This window comes from Pleurodeles waltl, chromosome 4_2 (genome assembly GCF_031143425.1).
Source record: "Pleurodeles waltl isolate 20211129_DDA chromosome 4_2, aPleWal1.hap1.20221129, whole genome shotgun sequence".
In the NCBI taxonomy this organism is placed as follows: Eukaryota; Metazoa; Chordata; class Amphibia; order Caudata; family Salamandridae; genus Pleurodeles; species Pleurodeles waltl.
The window spans coordinates 121,968,156-121,990,495 of NC_090443.1; positions in this window are offsets into that span (position 1 = coordinate 121,968,156).

Genomic DNA, 22,340 nt, shown 5'->3' on the forward strand with positions numbered 1-22,340 from the left:
AATGGAAGGCGGGGATGGGTTCATACATGGCTGCTGAGAAGGTCACGTACAAAAGTAGGCGGTGCCCTCGTAATTCTTCAAGGTATGGGGAGTTCGCCTTAGGAATTTGCAATCTATATCACTTGGGGGACGCACAAGGTCCCCAAGTATGATCTTGATTCTTGATGTGAGCTGTGACGTCATGCCATTTCATAATGTGTTTTGTTCGTCTTGACGCTTCTTCTTGTTGCCCTGTGCTTGTCCCCTGGGATTAGTTACATGTGTATTTTCCCTCCTCTGTTGTGTTAACTTAATTTGGATGCGACCTTGCACCCTAAATTGTGGTTTACTAATCTACGTATGGCCATGCAAGGAGTACACACTTGTTATGTTCAGTTTCTTTGCCCTGCCAGAGCCATTGGAAATTAGAGGCAGATCTAAATTCCATCCTTGCATACACACCATCATCTTTCGTATGACCCCCACATTAAGGCTAGGAGATGCCAGATGCTTAGATCATTTAGAGAACCAGGGCATTCAAATGTCCTTCCTTTCCATGATGAACAGATGACATTACAATATGCACTTCGCAATCCTATTAACAAAATAAACATGGCCATCAGTCAACTCAACTGCTTGGCACACGTAATGCAGTAATTTTTCTTATTTGTCATTTTTTATTGCGTATTGGCTAAACCTAAACATAAATCAACGAACAAAGCAGGCACATGTCATAATGTGCAGAACTGGCCACAGTACCTATCCTGGCTGGATACCCCCGTTCATGAATATTTAGCTAGGCAGCATGTAAAAAGAATGTATTTAAACATAAGTTCACATATTAGCATGGACTTCGGGTGACACGGGGGTCACATCCACAGTGAGAACTGAAAGTTCTAGCGTTCACGGGTGTAGGGCTCATCTTTGTATAGTATACACTAATCATGAACCACAATTATTCCCTTCTCAGGTGATCTCTCGTCACTTTAGGCTTCCAGGTTTGTAAAATATATGTGCCAGATCATGCCGAATCGACCCCTTTCCCTTGAGAGTAAAGCCTTGTTAATGGCGTCCGACTCCACCCATGTCACCAGCTCCCATATCCAGTGCTGTGTGTCTGGTGCCACACTGGCCTCCAAGAACATTGCTGTCTACCTCCTGAAAAGTTTCCAGGCGAAGTAAAGAAACCTGCAGATATACCTGTCCCCTTTGGCCTTAGGTCTCGTACCCAGGAGGCAGTATTCGGGGGTGAGTGGTATTGTGAGATCAACTACGTCTGATAAGATTCCTGCCAACCCCCTCCACGTGTGCTGAAGCACCTGGCAGTCCCACGCCATGTTGTAAAAGCCGACATGTAGGTTATTCCGATGGGCCCCCAAGAACATGCTATGCATGCGCCGTGGTGTCAGGTAAGTCTGGTGTAGAAAGTTAAATTGCGTATAACGAAACTGTGGATTTCTAGAGATCTCTTTCATTGGTAATTTAGTGCCAGCCCATTGCTTGTCGGTCAGCACAGTGCCAACGCTGAGTGACCTCCTGTCCCTGGCCGGCAATTCTGATGTGTAGTGTTGCGCACATAGGGAGTTGTATACTACAGTAACGGTTTTCCTCTCATCTCTGTGTGTTAGTATAGTTTGTACAGGAAGTGATGTTGTCCACTCAGTTCAACCCCGTCCCCTGTGGGTAACAATGGCATGTTGCATAGTGTTGTACTCTAGGAACTGTCCCACTAATATCACATGCATGTCTCTCACGTCTTGGAAGGACCTTAAATTCCCATCATGATAGAGGTCCTCGGTGAGTAGTATCCCTGCCTCCCTCCAGGGCGTGTGTCGCTACACCCTGTGCTGTCTCTGATTATCAGTAAGGATCAAATTGGTATTTGAGGGGCAGGAGGTTGGTGTACCCCCTCACCACTTACATATTTATGCCACCATCTGCGCAACTACCTTTTGCCTGTTTTCTGGTGTTCTTGAGTGTGCATTGCACAGCAGCCAGATTAGACATTTTTCACCTTGCAAGATACTTTTAACCACCCCCCTCTCCGCATTTGGGGTGGTTTCCAACCAGCATATTGTTCACTCCAATTGTGCTGCTGCATAGTAAAGCTTATAGTTAGGTGCATACAGCCCCCCATTTGGTAAATTGCGCTGTGCTACCTGCAATGCAACCGTTTTTATGCTTGTCCCCCTTATCAGGTCTGGCAGCAGTCCTTGCAGGCCACTGAAGAAATGCTTGGGAAGGATTAGTGGTAGTGGTGCAAAGAAGTACAGTAGGTGGGGGTAGTACCAACATATTAGCTAGAGCCACGCAGTCCACCAGGGACAGCGGCAGAGAGAGCCAGGAGGGAAGAGAGCGGCCTGCCTCTCTGTCCAGGTTTCCTTCTATCAAGCCAGCATCAGATTGATAAACGTTAACCGCCAGATATGTAAATGTATCAAATTGCCACATGTGCCTGGGGGCATCACAGATTCTCTCTGATAGTCCAGTACACCTCTGGAGTAGGAACAGACAGGACTTGGACCAATTAATTTTAAGGGCTGACATCTCAAACTTGTTGAGCATGTCCATCAATGTTGGGAAGGATGCCTGAGCATTTCATAAGTAAATCAGGGTATCATCTGCATATGGTGATACTATATGCCATTCAATGAATGCCTGCACTCCCCACAGCTGGGGCTTAGTGTGTAGCCAGCTTGCCAAAGGCTCCATCGCAAGCGTGAATATGAGCAGGGATAGAGGGCATCACTGCCTAGTGCCTCTGTATGTTTCAAGCCTGTCTGACATTGTCCAGTCTTGACCCTTGCCATTGGCTTTCCATACAGTGTCCTTACCCACTGCAGATAGACTGGTCCCAATCCCAAAATGTTACAGTACTACAAAAAGGTATGTCCAGCCTATGGTATCAAATGTTTTTTCTATATCTAGCAACTCCACCAGACAGGACTCCCAATCTCTTGGATTAATTCCCATCAGTCAGCAACGTGTGGATACTCAGGAATGTGTTTCCCTCTGGAATAAAACCATTCTGGTCTGCGTGGAGTTGCTTTCCCATTACTGACAATAATCTATTTTCCAGAAGATTCCCCAGTATTTTATAGTCCAGGTTTACCAACAAGAGTGGTGGACACCACCTTCGGTCGAATAAGTCTTGCCCTGGCTTGAGAAGCATAACTATCAGGGCTTCTCTAAGGGTTTCTGGGAGCACTTCTCTGTTCTTCACCTCTCTGTATACTTTTAACAGTGATGGGGTGAGGAGTGTGCCGTAAGCTGTATAATACTCTATAGGGAACCTGTCCATTCCGACGTCTTAGTCAGTGTTAGCTATATTATGGCCCCACGTATCTCTTCCACCTTTATGGATTCATCTAATTCCACTTACTGGAGTGGGCGGAGACAGGTAAGGGTGATTTTGCATAGGAAGTCCTTCATTTGATACATGGTTGTGTCATCCTGTGCTGTGTATAAGGAGAAATAGTATTCCGCAAAGGTGGAATTAATAGCTGTTTGGGCACTACATATTTTCCCATCAGTAGTGCAAATAGCCCCTTTTGGGAGTGCAGCAGTTCCCCTTCCAGTAGCCCTGCAAGCACTTTACCAGCCCATTCCCCTTCCCCATGTTGGCGTGCTAGTTGTTACTTATAGTCAAGGTGAGATAATCTGGCAGCCAGTTCGCTGTGAATACATCTAAGACCCTGAAGGCACCTCACATTATTGAGCCAGGTTGGTGTCTCATTTTCAGTACCGTGTAACTCTTGCTCAGCACCTAATATTTCTCGACGCAAGGTCTGCTTTACCGCCCCAGGTTGTGTTGATGTAGTGGCCTCACGTGACCACTTAATGAGCTTCCCTTTCTGTGAACCTAGCAGATGTGGAGCCTGTGTTAATGTTATAGTATTACCTGATGTGTAATGCTACGGTGTCCTGCTACTGTGCATCCTGTACCACCTCTGTAAGCCACCACCAGGTTGGTATTTTTGTTTGCTCCTTTCCCCAGTTTAGGACCATTTGCAGCAAACAGTTGTAGGAAATGGTGCGTGCAAGGTAGTCCGTCCTTGATGTGCATTAGTACACCACGTCACTACAAAGGAACAAGTCCAGTCGCGTGCGTAAGTCATGTACTAGGGAGCAGAATGTGTACTTCCATGTGTTTGGGTGCATCAACCTCCCCAAATCATGAATTCTCATATTTTCTGTCCACTGTCGGAAATGTTGTGTCAACTTATTGCTCACAGCTACAGCCGGGGCGGGTGGACCTGTCCACTTCTACATCTAGTATGCAATCATAGTCACTTACCAAGATATTCAGTGCCTGTGGGCAGTGGAGGATAACAGGAGTCAGTTGGTCCAAGAAGTCAGAGTTATTTGCATTGGATGCACAGATCACTATTACTGTGAGTGGGTCTCCATCCAATAAAGCCTCCAGGGCCACTAACCTGGTCTATTCTGTGTGATGTCTCCACACATGGGACCCCTGGTGAGACTCCAGTCAATACCCTTCGGACAAGGGCTGAAAAGGTCTTGCCACACAATTGCCCCTCCACCTCGTCTGAAATTTCCTCAGTTCTATTGCCACCAAGTGTGTTTCCTGAAGTATGGCTATATGAATGTGTATACCGCGTGGCGCGTCTTGGGCTTTGCCATGCCTCACACTTTCCATGTCAGGAGATTGTGCATTGAGGCCATTACATGAGTGCTATCTCCCATCTATTCTGTTTTGTGTGGATTTGTGTTACTTTCTGTGCCCGCCTTGGGCAGCCCTCCAAAAGTCCCTGGCAAAAGTTACAGAACATACAGTCCAGTGACCACATGTTGCAGGTTCAGGCAACCAAACAGCATATGAAACAGTTATCCCAACTCAATCAATCAGGATTTATGAAGTGTGGCTAATCACCCACTAGGGTCATCTACTGGGCGTCCAGTCAGCAACATCAAACAAGTATCTATGTAGATAATCATGCATTAACAGTGTAATCATGTCTAGTTTGGAAGCAATGGGTGCATGGTGGGGCCTGTACTGCACCCCAGCCAGTCAAGACCCATTGTCAATAGCAGGTTCCAAGTACCGTTGGGGCCTCCAGCTCTCCCTCCCCCCGGGGAATTGAAAAGTATACCTGTACCCACCCATTTGGAACAGTCCCAGGGCCAGTCTGCTTCTGGTATTTCATCCTCTAGACAGGGAGTGAGAACTGGTCCCTTGGCCTCTCCCTCTTCAGATGCACTGGATCTGTTCTTACTAGTTCAGTGTCTGAGCTGTGATCCTATGATGGGGCAGTGAAGGGGTTTCTGCTGTGTAGCAGAAAGTCTGCATCCACCTTCACTTTCCCCCTGGCTGCTTCTTCTGCTGTTAGTCAGGACTGGCATTTCTGGGTGCATTTTCTCCTCAGACTATGAGTCTCCCAGCATCCTTAAAGTAGTTTACCATTTGTGGGAGTTGTTCCTCTTTTCGTGCATCCAGATCTAGGCTTCCTCAGGTGTTTGGAAAAAATGTGTTGAGTCCCCCTCAACCACCTGCAATTTTTCAGGGAAAATGGAGGACCTATTTTGGGCCCATCTCGTGTAAATGCTGTTTGCCCGCCATGTAGGAAATGTGGCACTGCTTTACATCCACTGTGTAGTCTGGGTAGGCCATTATCATGTCCCCTTTGCAGTACCATAGGCGCTAAATGATTGGAGGATTAAGTCTCTGTCCCTGTAGTTGAGAAGGCGCACAACAGGGTGAGGAGCCACTCCATGTGGTGGGAGCCAATCCATGTATTTGATTAGGCCATTTGATGGAGAAGAATTTGGGAACCTTGGGCCAGATGTAGCAAAGTTTAGCGAGTCGCAAATGGCCCGATTCACTATTTGCAACAATGCAAAATCGGAAATGGGATTCAAAAACCCCATTTCCGACTTGCATAAAGCGATGCGAGCCGTTTGCGACTCGCAAAAATTGCGACCCCATTTTGCTACCCGCAAATAGCAAGTCGCAATTTGCGAGTCGCAAAGCTTATGCAATTGCAACTCGCAAATTGCGACTAGTCGCAAGAAGCCCTGTTTGCATGTCCCATTTACCACTAACTCAGAGCAGGTGGTAACCATAACCAAAGCATAAAAGGAGACCCAGAAAGCATCTGGGTTACTCAAGATGGCGGAGATATACCTGATAGCAGTGAGGAGGAGAGTCCACGCCGCACAGCAGAGGAGGAGGAGGGGCCACAGACAGGAGAAGATATATAGAACAAGGCAGACTCTTTTTCAGCAAACTGAGGATGAGATATACGCTAAATATCGCCTCAGCAGCGCAGCCATACTAGAATTAATTGATTTACTGAAACCACAGCTAGAACACCAGACTCTGCGTGGCTGCGCCATCCCTACGCATGTGCAAGTGCTATGCTCACTGCACCTTTTGGCCTCAGGGAGCTATCAGGGGGTCATTGCTGTGGCAGGTGGGGTATCCCAAAGTGCAGTGTCAAGGTTCCTCAGGGCATTCCTAGATGCCTTAGTCACACACATGGCACGCTTCATATACCTACCAAGGAATGAGGCAGAAATAAACAGCACCAAGCTGGACTTTTACAGGATTGCAAACTTTCCCCATGTCATAGGATGTGTAGATGGGACACATATTCAAATATGCCCCCCTGCAAACCTGGAACATATTTTCCGCAACAGAAAGTGTACCCACTCACTGAATATTCAGGTTGTTTGTGACGCCCATTATATCATCACTGACATTGTAGCTAAGTTTCCAGGCAGTACCCATGACTCATACATTTTTGGGCATAGTGGGATACATCAACGCCTGGAACGTGGGGAATTTGGAGACGGATACCTCCTAGGTAGAGCTACAGACACCTTGCAGACATACACACAGGTCACTGTGCACACCAATCAGGACTTCCTAACAGTGTACTTTTTGTGCCCAATAGGTGATAGTGCATATGCTCTAAGGCCATGGATTATGACTCTGTTTTTAACACCCAGCAATGAATGTGAGAGGCAATACAACAATGCACATAAGAGGACCAGGAACATCATAGAGCGCACCTTTGGACTCCTGAAAGCAAGATTCCGATGCCTCCACCGCAGTGGAGGTGCCCTCCAGTACACCCCCATTACAGCATTCAAAATTGTGGTCGCATGCGCCATCCTCCACAACATAGCCACCCGACGTGGGCTACCTCTCACCCCTGCAGACCCAGATCCTGATGATGAAGAGCAAGAACAACCACATCGCCATCATGGGGATCGGAGTATAGCTAATCAAGGCAGACTGAGACGGGAACACATCGCAAACCAATACTTTGGAAGGTACGTGTCAACTCCAACCATACTCACCTATTGACCAAAAACACCATTTGTTAAGTGGAACAAATAAACTATTTAATTAGTGCAGAAATTGAACTATATACAAGTAATGAATGTCCATGGGCATGAAAATGCAAACCAGGCATGTGGCACATTGACGTCATGTGCCACTTCAACAGGACCAGGGTAATCTCTATGACCTTCTGCCCCTCCTGCCAGCCTGGCTGGTCCCTGGTGCTTCCGCTGTGCTCTGCCTGGTACTCCTGAGCACCCTACTGTCAGTGGCAGAGACACTGCTCACTGTAGAGCCCTCCTCACTGTCCTGGGGTGTTTCCCCTGTGCCCCTAGACAGATGCCGTGCCTCCATCAAGTCAATGACATGGGTGAGACGTCCCAGGCCCCTAGCCACATCCCCAGCGAAATGGCCCATTTCCACCTGCTGCCCAACTGTCCTCCTCGACAGGCCTGTGGTGTTCATAGCCAGCCTGCCGATGGATGTGGCCATCCTGTCTAGTCTGTGCAGGAGCTGACGGTCCCTGCGCCGCCCACCCTCGGCCTGGGCCAGTAGTCCTCCCGCCAGTTCCCTCATGGCTAGGGCAAGGACCCCAGTGTTCGTGCATATCATGTCCATCCCGGAGTTCAGTTGCTGCATGCTGGCCGCGTTATTGCGCACGAAGCGGTGCAGCACACCACTAATCCTCCCTAAAATTCTATTTTGTAGGCGCTGACCATGCAGCAGCTGTGCCTCACTGGTGCTGGGAGGTTGTTGGCCGGACTGCAGCCCTGATGTCCTGGACCTGCGTCGCCTGCGCAGCGGTGGCTGCCCTGTGTGTTCCACTGTCACACTCCTGCCTGTTGCTGGCGCAGCCTCTTGGGATACAGTTGCAGCAGGTGTGGATACTGCCGGGATGATGTTGGCCGTGCAGGTGGGAGTGCTGGCGGGTCCTGAGGTGTCCTCATGGGGCTGGCTGATTTGAGTAGTGGTGGTGTCCTGTGGGAGACCTGTGGGACATGGGGAACAGACTGTCAGTGTCTACTATCTGTTGCAAACTTCCTAATAAACATTTGCCTATGAACTGCCTACTTGACTACATTCCCTATAATGCATCATTCTGGTGTTTGCTACCCTGAAATGGAGCTATCTTGGTTGAGCATGGCCCTTTGTACATGGTGGGGGGGGGTATGGCATTGATAGGGGTACAGGCATGTCACATGGTACTCACCGGTTGATGTGCTGGGCTCTGAGGTGTCCAGGTCCCTAAATCCGGATACTGCTTCCTGCTCCAGGGTTTCCTCCACCCTTTCTTCCAGGGGTGTGGGTGGTGGCACTGACGATGGTCCCCCTCCTGTGCCTCTCATCTCCCGGAGCCTTTCAGCCACCCTCTCCTTGGTCCGGGAGCGGAGGTCATACCACCTTTTTTTGATGTCATCAATGCTCCTGTGGCTCACCCCCAGGGAATTTATTTTGTCCTGGATGTCCTGCCACAGCTGTTTCTTGGTGGCTTCAGGCACATTTAGGGCTGCCTTGCCAAATAATTCGTCATAGTGCTGAGAGCATTCATCTGTCATCACCTCCAGCTCCCTCTCTGAGAACTTCAGCTTTCTCTTCCTTGGAGTTCCTTCCATGGCAGCTGCTGTTTCTCCTGTGTGCAGTTCAGCAGTTATAAAAGGGTGTGGTCCTCCCTCCTCCCAGGTGTATTAGTAAACTTCCTGTGCCAGGAAGTGTTTCCAGAGTGTTCTGGAGTGGTTTCTGGAGTGTTCTGCAGCACCTGTAATCAATTTACACGCTACTCGCAATTTGCGACACCCACTCGCAAATTGCGAGTTCGTTTTTTGCACGGTCGCAAAAAGCGACCTAGCAATCGGCGGACTCGCACACTGCGTTGCGACTCCGGGTTCGAGTCGCTATTTCGGCACTGTTGTTTTGCCTGCATTTCGATTTGCGGCTCGCATTTTGCGAGTCGCACAAACTCCCAAATTGCGAGTCGCAAAATTTTATTTTCCTACATCTGGCCCCTTGTCCCTAGGACAGTGTTCATCAGCCATTGTTCAAGACACCGTTCCATGTTTGGACCCTTAGCCCATTCTGGGAGGCCCAGGAAGTGAACATTGTTACGCCATGAGAGTCCCTTGATGTCTTCCACTTTCAACTGCAGGCACGCAGTGCTGGACCTCATGAGTTGCATTTGGGACTGTAGTTCCTTCAGGGTGGGGCACTTTGTAGAGATGGTAGATTCCATATCCTCAACCCTCTCAGTTAGTTCCAGGTGGTCAGCACATAGCAAGTACACTTCCACTGAGACTGTGTCAAGCTTGGTCTCCAATGTAGTTTTGTGTCTTGTATTGCCTACAGTATTTTGTCAACCTGCTCCGAGTACTTTCCCAGGGTGGTTTCAAATTGACTAAGGAGGCCCCCACCCTGCATTGTCAGGGCCTAGGTATTCTGTTATGTACTTAGTGAGTGGGGGGGGTGGCCTGTTTCCCTTGGATTTCACCATCATGTAAGACAAGTGGCTCTGTGTGTACAGCGCACAGGGAGGAATCAAGGGTGGCCCTGTGGGGGCTGAAGTCTCCGGTTGCGCGTATCAATGTGTAGTGCAGCACATAGGGTTGTCAGTCTTCTCCCCACTGTACGGGGGCAAGAGCCCCTATAGGCAAACCCTACTAGGGTGACACACAGACGGTCAGGAGAGGGCACCTGTAGGTGGCAGTGGGGGCCCACTATGAGTGTGCTGGCACATCCTGTCGCCTGCGGGGCTGGTGAGGCTGAGAAGATGGGCCTAGAGGCCGAGCTGGGCAGAAAGTACACTGTCCAGGGCATGCCCTTGCTGACTCAAGGCCCACAAGGAGAGTCACCCCCAGAGTGGAGGGCTCCTAGCCTCCCTAGGAGGTGACAAGCCCTGGAGGACACAGCTGACGGGCCTGTTAAGCAACCAATTTATGTGACCGGGCCAGCGCCATTGTGGTGGCATGGCAGGAAGTGGGTAGCCTCTCCCTCATCATCAGCAGTTTCGGAGGGAGCAGAAGGATGAGGACCTCACTCCAAGATGCCGGAGCCCCTAGAAGAAGGTCCAGCATTCCACAGCTGTGTGAGGGGGGTTACCGCAGGGTGGAGACAGACTTGTGGTGCAGACCCATGTCAGAAGGCGGAGTGCAGGACAGTCTGTCCCTGGTGGTGAAAGTGGAAACCAGTGACCCCCATCTGGCTGAGCCTTACAAGTGAGAGGAATGAGCAGCAAGCAAGCAAGCAACGAGCAGTGGCACCTGGAGACCATGCAATGCCAGGCCACAAATGGGACCGGCCTAGGGGGCCTGGAGGGGAACAACAGCTCGATGGAGCATGAAGCCACAAGAGTCCACTGAACCATGACTGGACATTCAAGCACTGGGTTGAGGTGAGTGGACTCTTAAAGCCAGAGCGCAGCCCCTGCGATGTGATAAGTGAGTGCTCTTCCAGGCCTGGGCGCTGAGATTGGCCAGAGTGGGTTGTGGGTGACCCTCGGACCCTCCTGCTAGACCAGCGAGACACACGGCTGAGACTCAAAACCACACCTGAGATCATGGGCATATGGAGATTGGTTGAAGGAGAAAACCCTCTCTGGCTGCAGAGATCTAGGAGGCTGTGGCGACAGCTGCAGTGGCTGTGTGTTTCATATTGAGAGCCTGTTGGTGACAACCTCCTGTATCATAATGGTGTTGCCATGATGGAAAAAGAGAAGGGGGCAAGAGCAGCCCAGCCTGACAAAATTGACCAGTACATGGTCATGTGGCCAGAGGTGCCAATGTCAGAAAATGGGCATGGGCAACGAGCTGAGGACCAGAGCCTGGCTACCACTGCAGCAGGACTACTAGCAGCTATTCAGGGGTCCCGAGTTCTGCTGGAGGGAAAGACGGACTTAATGGTAATCAAGATTGTTGGACCTGGCCCTTTTTGCAGTGTCACCACCAAACTTTTGCCTCCTTCCTCCTATTTTTTCTGACCAGTTTTTTTGGCCTTAAGACTCTGGGCACTTTACCACTGCTAACCACTGCTAAAGTGCATCTGCTTTCTGTGTAAATTGTATTGGTGATTGGTGTACCTATGATTGACAAATTTGATTTACCAGTAATTCCCTAGTAAAGTGCACTCAAGGTGCCAAAGGCCTGTAAATCAAATGCTACTAGTGGGCCTGCAGCACTGGTTGTGCCATCCACATGAGTAGTCTTGTGAACATGTCTCAGACCTGCCACTGCAGTGTCTGTATGTGCAGCCTTGCACTGCCAATTTGACCTGCCAAGTGTACCCACTTAACAGGCCCAAACCTTCCCTTTTTATACATGTAAGGCACCCATAAGGTAGGCCCTAGATAGCCCCATGGGCAGGGGGCAGTGTATGTGAAGGTGGGACATGTACCGATGTGTTTTACATGTCCTAACAGTGAAATACTGCCAAATTTGGTTTTCACTGTTGCAATGCCTATCTCTCTCATAGGTTAACACGGGGCTGCCTTTAAATAACTTTTAAGTACAGTTTCCCCTTGAAAGCAGATAGAGATATGGAGTTTGGGGTCTCTGAAGTCACAATTTAAAAATACACCTTTTGGTAATGTTGGTTTTTAGAGTGTCAGTTTGAAAATGCCACTTTTAGAAAGTGGGCATTTTCTTGCTTAACCATTCTGTGCCTCCGCCTGCTTGTGTATTCCACGTCTGGGTCACACTGACAGTTGGGATGTTGTGAATTCTCTCTAGACAGTGGCACAAAGGGAGCTGGGGTGTAGCCTGCATATCCTGATGAGCCATCTGGGCTAGAGTAGAGGGAGGAGTGGTGACTTACACATGAATGGGCTGTGCCTGCCCTCACACAATGCAGTCTCTAGCCCCCTGGTGTGCGTCTGGGGCCAGGCCTGGGCAAGGCAGGATCTGGTGAACAACAGAGACTTTCATTTGAAGTTTGCCTACTTCAAAGGCAGAAAGGTGTATAAGTAGTGGCCCAAAACCTCAGATTTTTAGATTACTTCTGGAACCAAGAGGAATTTCTGCCAAGGAGAAGAGCTGAAGAGCTAGAGGAGGAGTACCGCACCTTTACCTGTGACTGTGCTTTGCTGTGTTGGCCTGCTGCTGCTGCTTCGGCTTGAAAGAGGACAAAGACTGGACTTTGTTGTATATTTCTTCTTGTAAAGAATCTCCAAGGGCTTGGATTGAGCTTTCCTCCTGTTTTGAAGTTTCAGGGCAATCAAAGACTTTCCCTGCCAGCACCTGGACTCTCTGCTGAGACTCCTGCCCTGCCAAGTGCTGCCCTATCCAGTCCCTTGAAAGGTGAAGCTGGTAGAACAAGGACTCAAATCCACACACAGGAAGCCGTGCAGGGAAAATGTGGATGCACACCCTGCAACGTGGCTAAAATTCACGCTCCACCTGTATCACAGCTGAGAGATCAACGCATCGCAGCTGGAGAAACAAAGCAACACCTTCTTGCGGCTGCTTTTAAAGCTCCAAACCCCACGCAGCACAGTTTACCAACATCGTGTGACTGGATTTCTCACGCATCATCACTGGGCGTCAAAGTCATTGTGACCCTGCAGGGATCCGAGTGCCCTGTCCGAAAATCAACACATCTCTCTATTGCGGAAGAGGAAAAACGACACAGCGCCTACCTGACCAGAGAAGAAACGACGCACAGCCTCACTTGCAAGTAAGGAAACGACGCATCGCTGACTTTTCCGACGCACGCTTGCCTGTGCTGCTTTATTTTTTTATGTAAACCAGGTACTTTGTGAAAAATCAACGTTTCCATTGTTTTCTATTGATTAAGACTCTTTTTACTTTGAAAATTCATATCTTGACTTGTATATTTTGGGTTTTTGTTGTTTTAGTCTTGTTTGATTTAGATAAATATTGCCTATGTTTCCAAACTGGTGTAGTGTTTTCACTCTATTACTGTGTGTGTGTTGGTACAAATACTTTACACATTGCCTTTGAGATAAGCCTGATTGTTTGTGCCAAGCTACCAAGGGGGTGAGCAGGGGTTATCCTAAATGTGTATCTTCATGGCCCTGAATAGAGTGAGGGTCCCTGTTTGGACAGAGTGCAAACTGACTTCCAACCAGACACCCCAATTCTTACAGAGTTGAATCATTTACATATGGACCTTTGAAAGGTAGGTGACCACACAACAGCTATTGAGGATGATATTGACATTCCAAAACAGAAGGTTAAGAAGCTGATGTCCACCGTAGCTAGTCTTAACTGTAGCGCTACCTACACTTGAGTGTAGTTTCCCCTACTTGGAGGAGTCCCTGGAGGATGCTGAGTGGCGTTCCAGGTGAAACAAAATACACCTTGTGGGCTTCCACAAGCATGCAGAGGGCCCTTCAGCAGAGCTATTTCTGGAAGATTGGATAGTGAACACGCTCAAACCTCAGTGACTCCGCAAGTTTTTTACGATTGAATGGGCTCACAGGGCACTGGCGGCAGCTCCGAGGCCTGGGGCACCACCCATAGATAACATAACCCGGCTTTTTAATTACCTTGACCAGGCTGCAATTTTACAGTATGTCTGCCCCATAGATATGAGGATATGCAAATTTCCATATACTACAACTACTCCAGCAGGGACCAAGATCTGCACAAGAACTTTCTGCCATTCAAGAAAAAACTGAGAGATCAAAATATAAAGTACATCTTGGTCTTCCTTGAAAAGCTTAGAATTCAATATGATGGCCAAGTCCATTTGTATGAGTCTACCCAAGAGGTTTCAGGATGGCTGGACTAGTTAGGCCAGAGGCGTACCTCACAAGGAAAGTAAGCCAGAATTGGCCTGTGCTTGAACCGGCCTGTGCAGCATTCCAACAGGAACAAGGGTACTCCAAGGTGGCAAGGGAGGGACTGGAGGTTAGTGAAGGTGGTCGGATCCTGGTATGCCCGGATGGCTCCCTGAGACCTGCCGCATTATGGACATTAGACCAAGATGGTTTCTCACACATCCAGCTTGTACCAGTACCATGAATGACAGTATTGATACGCCTAGACACACTTGACCTTGTTCCGGGACCTGGTTACATATCGGGGGCCAGCCTGGAGGCACTTGCTTCCTTGAATGGAATGATTTGATGTCTGCAGTACTGTAAGTTTGAAGTGGGTCTTGATGTGCTGGTGGATGCTGAAGCCAGACGGGGGAACAGGAGTGGTCAACACGCAATGATGTTGTGGGAATCCGTAGCTTGGCAATTGCATATGTGTTATACTGGTTTTGTCCCCCTAGGGGTGTTGGTGAGGCCGGTGGCCACTTGGATGGTGATGATATGGTTTGTATCTGTAATCTCCTATGCTCTAGTCTTTGGTGCTCCACAGCAGGAGGTGGTTGTAACCCACTCTCTGGTGGTCTGCTGAGCACCTATTCTGGCATCGCAACCTGAAGAGGACACAGTTCCTTGGCCTGTGATTACACTTAGGCCCTGTTTTATACTTTTTTTGTGCCGCATTTGCGTCATTTGTTGATGCAAAAGCGGTGCAAACTTACAAAATACAATAGTGTTTTGTAAGTCTACGGCGCGTTTGTGTAAAAAATTACACAAATGCGGCTCAAAAAAAGTATAAATCAGGGCCTTAGTGTATTCCTTAGATTGTATTATTTGTGTATGGTTGTGCAGTGCCTGGAACCATTGTGGCTGATGGTTGTGCTGAAAGGAGTCCTGTATATTCTGCCTGGGGAAGGGGGGTTTAGGGGATTGTTTGGGGGAATGTCTAATCTTGGTGACTTGTCTTGATGGGGTGCTCCTCTTTCCAAATGGCACTTTAGTATTGCATAATGGAAACTGAGGCCCAGTAGGAGGGCCCTGATGTCTACTACCCTAGATATGCAAAATAGAGGAAGTAAATACAAGTTAATTACAGGGAATATTAGGGGGCTAAATAGTCTGGAAAAATGCTACAGGTGGCATGCCTACTTAAAAAAGATGTGGAGTTTCAATTGCATTTCTGCAGGAAACACACTTGTGGGGTGACTGCATCAGCAGTTTACAAAACAAATGAAGAGCTCATGTGTATGCCATGTAGTATTCTGGGTTTGCAAGGGGGACCTGGATAACCCCTGGAGTGTCCTTTTTAAATGTGGATCAAAAAATACTCAGACCACAGCCTGAAGCTGTTACATACCTACCAGTTGGGGTTCATTCCACGTAGGAATATGATGTGTAACCTGCAGTGGCTGGCTCAATATGCCCTAGCCTTTTTTAGATATAGAGCAGGCTTTTGACTCCGTGTGCTGGATGTATCTTTGGCAAGCATGAGAAAATGGGATTGTGGACCCAATTTGTCACCTGGGTCCAACTGTTATACACGCAACTGATGGCGTGACTGCAGACTGGAAACTATGGGCCTGATTACGCTTTAGTGGTCCCACCATGGGACAGCCAAAGCCATGGAAAGGACGCCATTGCCGTGGTAGTGGTGTTCCCCCTGTACATATTACAATGTTCCCGCTGGGCTCACTGGTGGGAACATTGCAATACGTGTCCCCGCCGGCCTTACTGGTGGGAACAGTGGTAGGATAGTGGACTCTGCTCCTTTAAGGGACCTGAGGCCAATATCCTAGCACTCACGTACCTTTGGAATGAGCACTGTCTGCAAAGCATCTTGATGGTGCTGGACAGGGAAGCCCCTGCACTGCCCATGCCATAGACATGGGCAGTGCAGGGGCCCTCGTGTGGCCCCCGGCACTGACTTTCTGACAGCCTTGTAATGGCAGGGTTCCCGCCATGGAAAGCCTGGCAGGAAGTGGCGTTGTAAACAACCAGGCAGCTCTAAGTTCAGCACCGGCATGGCTCGTTACCAGCCTGACCGCCATCACCCTGTCGGGATCTGTTATCCTGGAGGCGATGGCAGTCTTTAGGCGGCCGCTCACCTAAATCGTAATTGAGTGATCGCACTGCCCAGAGTGCGGCGAGACGACCATGAACTCTGGTGTGGTGATCCTTGGACCGCCGCACTCACAATGAGGCCCTAACTCTCACATGACTTCTTATAACAGAGAGGGAAGCAACAGGGTTCCCCCCTGTCTCCCTTGCTGTATGTACTAGCAATGGAGCCAGTGGCGTGCAGACTGTGTCAAGTACTGCATGGCTGGGAAGTCCAGATGGGCCTGACCGTGCATGCTGTGTCTTCATACGCAGATGACACTATGATATACTTACATCAGCCAAACACTTCGGTCTGGCTGCTCCTGAACATTATGAGGGAATTCGGGGAGCTGTCGGGTCTCCACTTTAACCAGCTGAAGTCTGTAGTGCTCCCAATAGGTAAGCTAAAAAGAGTTATTACCTGATGCGGGACTCCCTTGGAAGTTGGACAGTGTACAATACCTTGCTGCACATTGTGCACGGAGTGCAGCAATGTCCAGCCCTGAACTTGAGACTGTTCATTGCAAACCTCCGCTCCTCCATTAGGTTCTAGAAACCTTGAAGCTCTCCCTGATGGGTAAAATAGCATTTAATTAAAATGGTGATGTTACCCTTCCGTCTCTATGTGATGCAGGCCAATATGTATGAGGTCCCCTATGGAGTATTCCGGGAATCAGATTGTTTCCTATTAGAATTATTGTGGGCAGGGAAATGATGCAGAGTGATACTCTCCACACATAAGTTGGAATGGGACAAAGGAGAGATGGAGGTCCCAGACCTGGAATTATATTATTTATTGGCCCAACTACAGCATGCAGTCTAATAGTTTGTCAAGGGGGGCAAATTGGACAAGACCTTACTCGCAGACACATGTGGAGATACGGCTCTAGGGGCACTTCTGCTACGTGGCAACAGAGTTCCATCGACACTGCCCCATGTGGTTCAGTTAATGTGTTCACTGTGGGAGGGAGCCATAAGGGGGGCGTTACGCAGAGTGCCCTATGTGCCTAAATTGGAGATCTGAATGGTCAGACCTTTTGGGCTAATTGCTCAGACCATGTCCATTGCCCGGTGGCAAGACGGTGAGTGTATCACACTGAATGCCGTGTATCCAGGCAGCCAATTTTTCACCATGCAAGAGACCTTTGACACTTTTGGCCTGGGGTGGGGACAGTTTCTCCAATATACAAAAATTGCTGCTACAGCCAGAGAAATATAGCCCACGTTTCCTAAGGCCCAGTAACCCACACATACATTGGCTGTTCTGCTGTCCATGGCGGGAGGAGGAGGCTTATAATGCACTTATATCGAACACTGGGGTCTGATAGACCGGCCCAACCCTTGAAAGTGGAGTAAACTTGGCAACAGTTTAGCAATTACCCCATTACTGCCAGGGAGTGGGCTAGCGTGCACTAGGGAGAGTGCAGGTGTCAAGTGATGCATGATTCAAACGTATTCAGTTTAATATCATCCATATTGTCTACCTCTCTGCTAAGCTGTTACATACTATATACCCACCTGGAGACCTGAGATGTTAGCACTGTAGCACTGCACCTGTGAACTTTTTCCATGTAGTTTGGAACTGTCCCCTAGTACATACATTTTTGGAGGAGGTATTAGAGCAGCTGAGTAGGGCCACGGCTAGGGCAATCCCCTTTAAGACTATGCAATGTCTATTGGGTCTTTTGCCCCCAAGAAAAGATGGGAAGTTCAGTAGGAAATTTATGCTGCCTGGCTTAACTTTGGCTAAGTGGCAAATAGCTATTAGATGGCTGAGCCCGAACCACCCCCCTCACGGTGATGGACTTTGATTGAATGGGCGGGCAAAGGAGGCCTACATACGAAAGATGCAATGAGATGAGAAACTGGCTGACAATCTGATTTCCTGGGGGACTATGATACATGATCTGACATAGCCTCAGGCTGATACCTCTTCGAACGACGAGGCATTGAAAGGGACACTTGATGTACTTGACTCGGGTGTTACAGTGGATGTAGGGTCAATCACACATGGGTGGTGATGGAACAGGGCCAAAAAGTATGGCTATGGAAATATGTGGCAGGGCTCCTTAGTTTGCCTGGGAGTCCGCTTACACAGCTAACTGATCACTTGATGGAGCACTAGGCGGTGGGGAGAGGGAATTTGGTAAGGGTCGTTGTATCTCTTGTTTACCTTTTTATACATTTGTGATGCACAGGTAGGATGTACTGTACCTTACTGCATCAGCAGCTTTGAGCTCAAGAACTGTACTACAATGTTTGTAAAGGGTTCATTTCACTTGGATGGTATCAACCTGTACTAATGCCTGTGCTCGATCTTGCAATGTACATTACAGAAATGCCAATAAAAGCAAGTAAAAAAAACTCAGTGCCTCACCCTACCCTTTGCATGCATTGACCCCTAACTCCAGTCCAACGCTTGCAGTGCTCCTTCTCAGTGGGCCCATGGGCTGAGGGTCGAGTGTGTATTCCCAAATGGGAGCTTAGCTCCGCTGGGCTTACCTCAGGCACTGGGCCACATGCCACAGGGCCTGGCCTGCGGGCCCTGCTCTGGCTCAAGCTTGTTGGTGAGCGGCAACTCCCAGCAAGGTCTGTCACTCCGCTCGGGCCCGGCTCCATTTCTTGGCCAGCCACGAGAGACAATCCTCAGCTGTCGCTCTATGTGTGGCACTTCACCACTCCGATGGCTCACCCATTCTAGAGTCCCCAGCGACCCAGAAAGCATGCCCCTCTGATATACCTGTAATGAATCATGGGATGTCAGTCTAGTTTATCGACCCAGTTGGTCTGGCAGCGGAAAGGGTCCACGACATCCTCTGGCCAGAGGCTTTTTAATAAACAGGAAACCACCCGAGGTCTTGCATCCAAACTATAACACAGAGTGCATGTCTAAGATTTACTGCACCAGCTAGCATGTGAGGCTAGGGCTCACTCAGGCCTGTACACTGGTGACGGGGATCTAGAACCCACTCACCCTCTTGTGGCTGCAAATACTAGCATGGCGGTGACCTAACCCTGACCATATGCCTGTCCATGCCGTTCTGCTGCCTACTGGCCCTGACGGATGCCACACCCTGACCAGCCCACCCGGGCTCACCTCATGTTCCTGTCTGCCACCGCTGATGCCTAGACAATCGCTCCATGGGGCTTCCACCTGCTCCACTCATCCTCCCCAGCAACAACTCGGCTCAAGGCCACCCCCCACCCACGTGCAAGGTGTTCCTGCCTGCTTTGCCTTTCATCCTTAGCCCGTTTGCCTCCGAGATCGCCTAACCCGGATCAGGCAGCAGTGAAGGAGCTGAGAGGAGTACCTAGACTGCAAACAGCATTCACCAGCTAAATGAGAAGCCACACCTGTGGAAGAGAAAGAAGAGAAAAAACCCAATCATCATCACACCCAGTAAGTGCCGCCTATGCGCAAAGCACTGGCCTCTACCCACTGCAGTGCCCCGAACAGAGCAGAACATGCAACACAAAGAAAAGGGAGGTTGGAACACTCTCCAAAGCACCAGATCCCAAGCACTAACTGACTGCGTCCAACATGGCAGATGACCACCCAGCACCAGCACCCCCAGTAGAGTTCCCACAACAACATACCATTCAGGGAGCCTGCTGGCCCCACAACAGCCTCCGTGTGGTGGAAAATATGGATCGGGAGGTTCAAAAACGACTTTGTTAGTACCCAAGAACGTGATGTGGTCATCAAGAGGTCTCCATTGCTTCATTTTGGTGGTGACACAATATAGAAACTGTTCCAACACCTCCCCAACACCGGCACTGTGCATGACTAGGATGCGGCAGTAAGAGCTCTTAATGCTCACTTTGACCCACAATTAAACCCTTACCTTGAAAGACTCAAAATCTGCCAGGCATGCGAGTGAGAAGGAAGGTCCATGTACCAGTTCTATGTGTGGCTGCAGGAACTAGCCAGCACGTGCACTGCTGTTGACCAACCCAAAGAGATACACACACAAATCATCCAAGGCTCTTGCAACAAGATACTTAGAGGGCTCTCCTGAGGCAACCCAACATCAGCATACGTGAGATACTTATAATGGCCAGGTCACACAACCTTTTTTGCAGCCAGAGCACCTGAGATGGATGTTGCCATAACTCAAGCCCCTGACAAAGGTCCTACCATCAAGACAGAACAAATTGACACCATACAGGTCCAACACCCCAAGATCAGACTCAAAACATCAACATCAGCGAGATCGCTGCATGTTCTGTGGGTGAGAGGAGCATGCCTCCAAGGATTGCACGGCACAAGGACGACAATGCTTAAACAGTGGAAAGATGAACCATTTTGCGACCGTCTGCCGCAGAGGCACCAAGGCGGAGGAGTCAAAGGGAGGAGCACAATCACCAGAACAGTGAAACACATATCACTAGAAGCAGATCGAGATCAACATGCTGGGAGATGGAAGTGCCTGAAGACTCATTGCCCAATGAGGAAGAGGTGTTTCTCATCTCCTTCATGAATGACCTGAAAAGGCACAGGAGACCTCATTCAAGCTGTGTTGTCGAAATATCAGGATCCTGAATGAAGGCGCTAATTGACACTTGGGCCTCAGCAAATGTAATGAGCATCCAGCAATACTGCTGCTTCCAAACTCACCCTCTGTTGGTACCGTCCAATAAGAAGATTTTCACATATGGGAGCCACAAGACACTACTGCTGAAAGGTAGAATGACAGCACAGATAACATCAGACGAAAAGGAAATACAGGCCACTTCCTACACCCTGAACAAAGAAGCAGCATGCTCCATGGCAGCCATCTGGCCGAAGACCTAGGGCTGGTGTCATTTGCTAAAAGTGTAAGGGCCTTTCAGATCAATGAATTGCTATGACAATTCCAGGAGTTCTTCACCGGCCTAGGGGGTTTGAAGGCCCCACCTATCCATCTATACATTGACAAGCACATAAAGCCCATCACTCTGTCGCTCTGTGACACAGGCGCATCCCATTTCACCTCAGTCTGCTAGTGGAAAAAGAGCCGAACAATTTAGCATTCTAGAAAAAGTAACCAGGCCCATGCCATGAATGTCTCCCATGGTGATAGCAGAAAAGCTGAAACAGCCAGGAAAGATACGCCTATGCATCAATTTGTGCCTCCCCAACCAAGCAATTAATTGAGAAAGACACACAACACCGACCGCTGATGATATTATTGCCGACCTGAATGGATTCTGATGGTTTTTCAAAACTAGACCTCAACGCTGGCTACCACCATTTACGCCTGGCTAAGGACAGTAGGTACATCACTACCTTTTCCACACACCTGGGACTCTGAAGGTACAAAAGACTGAATTTTGACATCTCGTCCGCCCCCGAGTTCTTCCAGGACGCCATCAGAGAGACCCTGTCAGGACTACCCGGAGTCATGAACAAGAGTGACGGCAAACTCATTCACTCTCCCACTGCCGAAAAACACCATCCGCCCTTACAACCCATCTACGGCGCCTCGCAGACCATGGTTTAACCCTACACAAAGAGAAATGCTTATTTTTCTAAACATCTATCGAGTTCTTTGGCTATATTTTCAATCTTGACGAGGTGCATGTCGACCCACAGAAGTCCCAAGCAATCCAAAAAGCTTCCACACCAAAGACTGTGAGCGAAGTGCACAACTTCTTGGGGATGGCCTCTTGCTGCGGCTGATTTATACCAAACCTAGCCACCATAGTGGAACACCTTCAGTCCCTCACCAAGACCAAAACTTCATTGTCATGGGGCTGCAGAGAAAAAGGAGCATTCCACGCACTTAAGGAAGCACTTCTAAGGAAGACCACCATGGTCTAATTCGACCCAAAGAAAAAGACAGAATTAGTAGTAGAACTCAGCCCAGTAGGCCTTGACTCAAGAGACTGAACCTGGAAGGTGGGCCCCACTGGCATTCACGACCAAAGTATTAACACCAACTGAGAAGCACTATGTGTCAGAGTCACCAGATCCTCGGGGTCTGTGCACGTTCCCAACACTTCCACCACAAGACAGCTCCAATACTCTGATTAGAATTGTCACAGAGTCTAAGAGAGTCCAAGTGGAGAAAAGGGGATTACGAAGGGAACAGCTGGGAAGGAGGTCTGTAGGAAGCAAAAAGGTTAAAACACACAATATCAAGATTATATCATATGAATCAATATTAGGCTATGACTCTAAGCATTGTCATTCTGAAAACATGGACA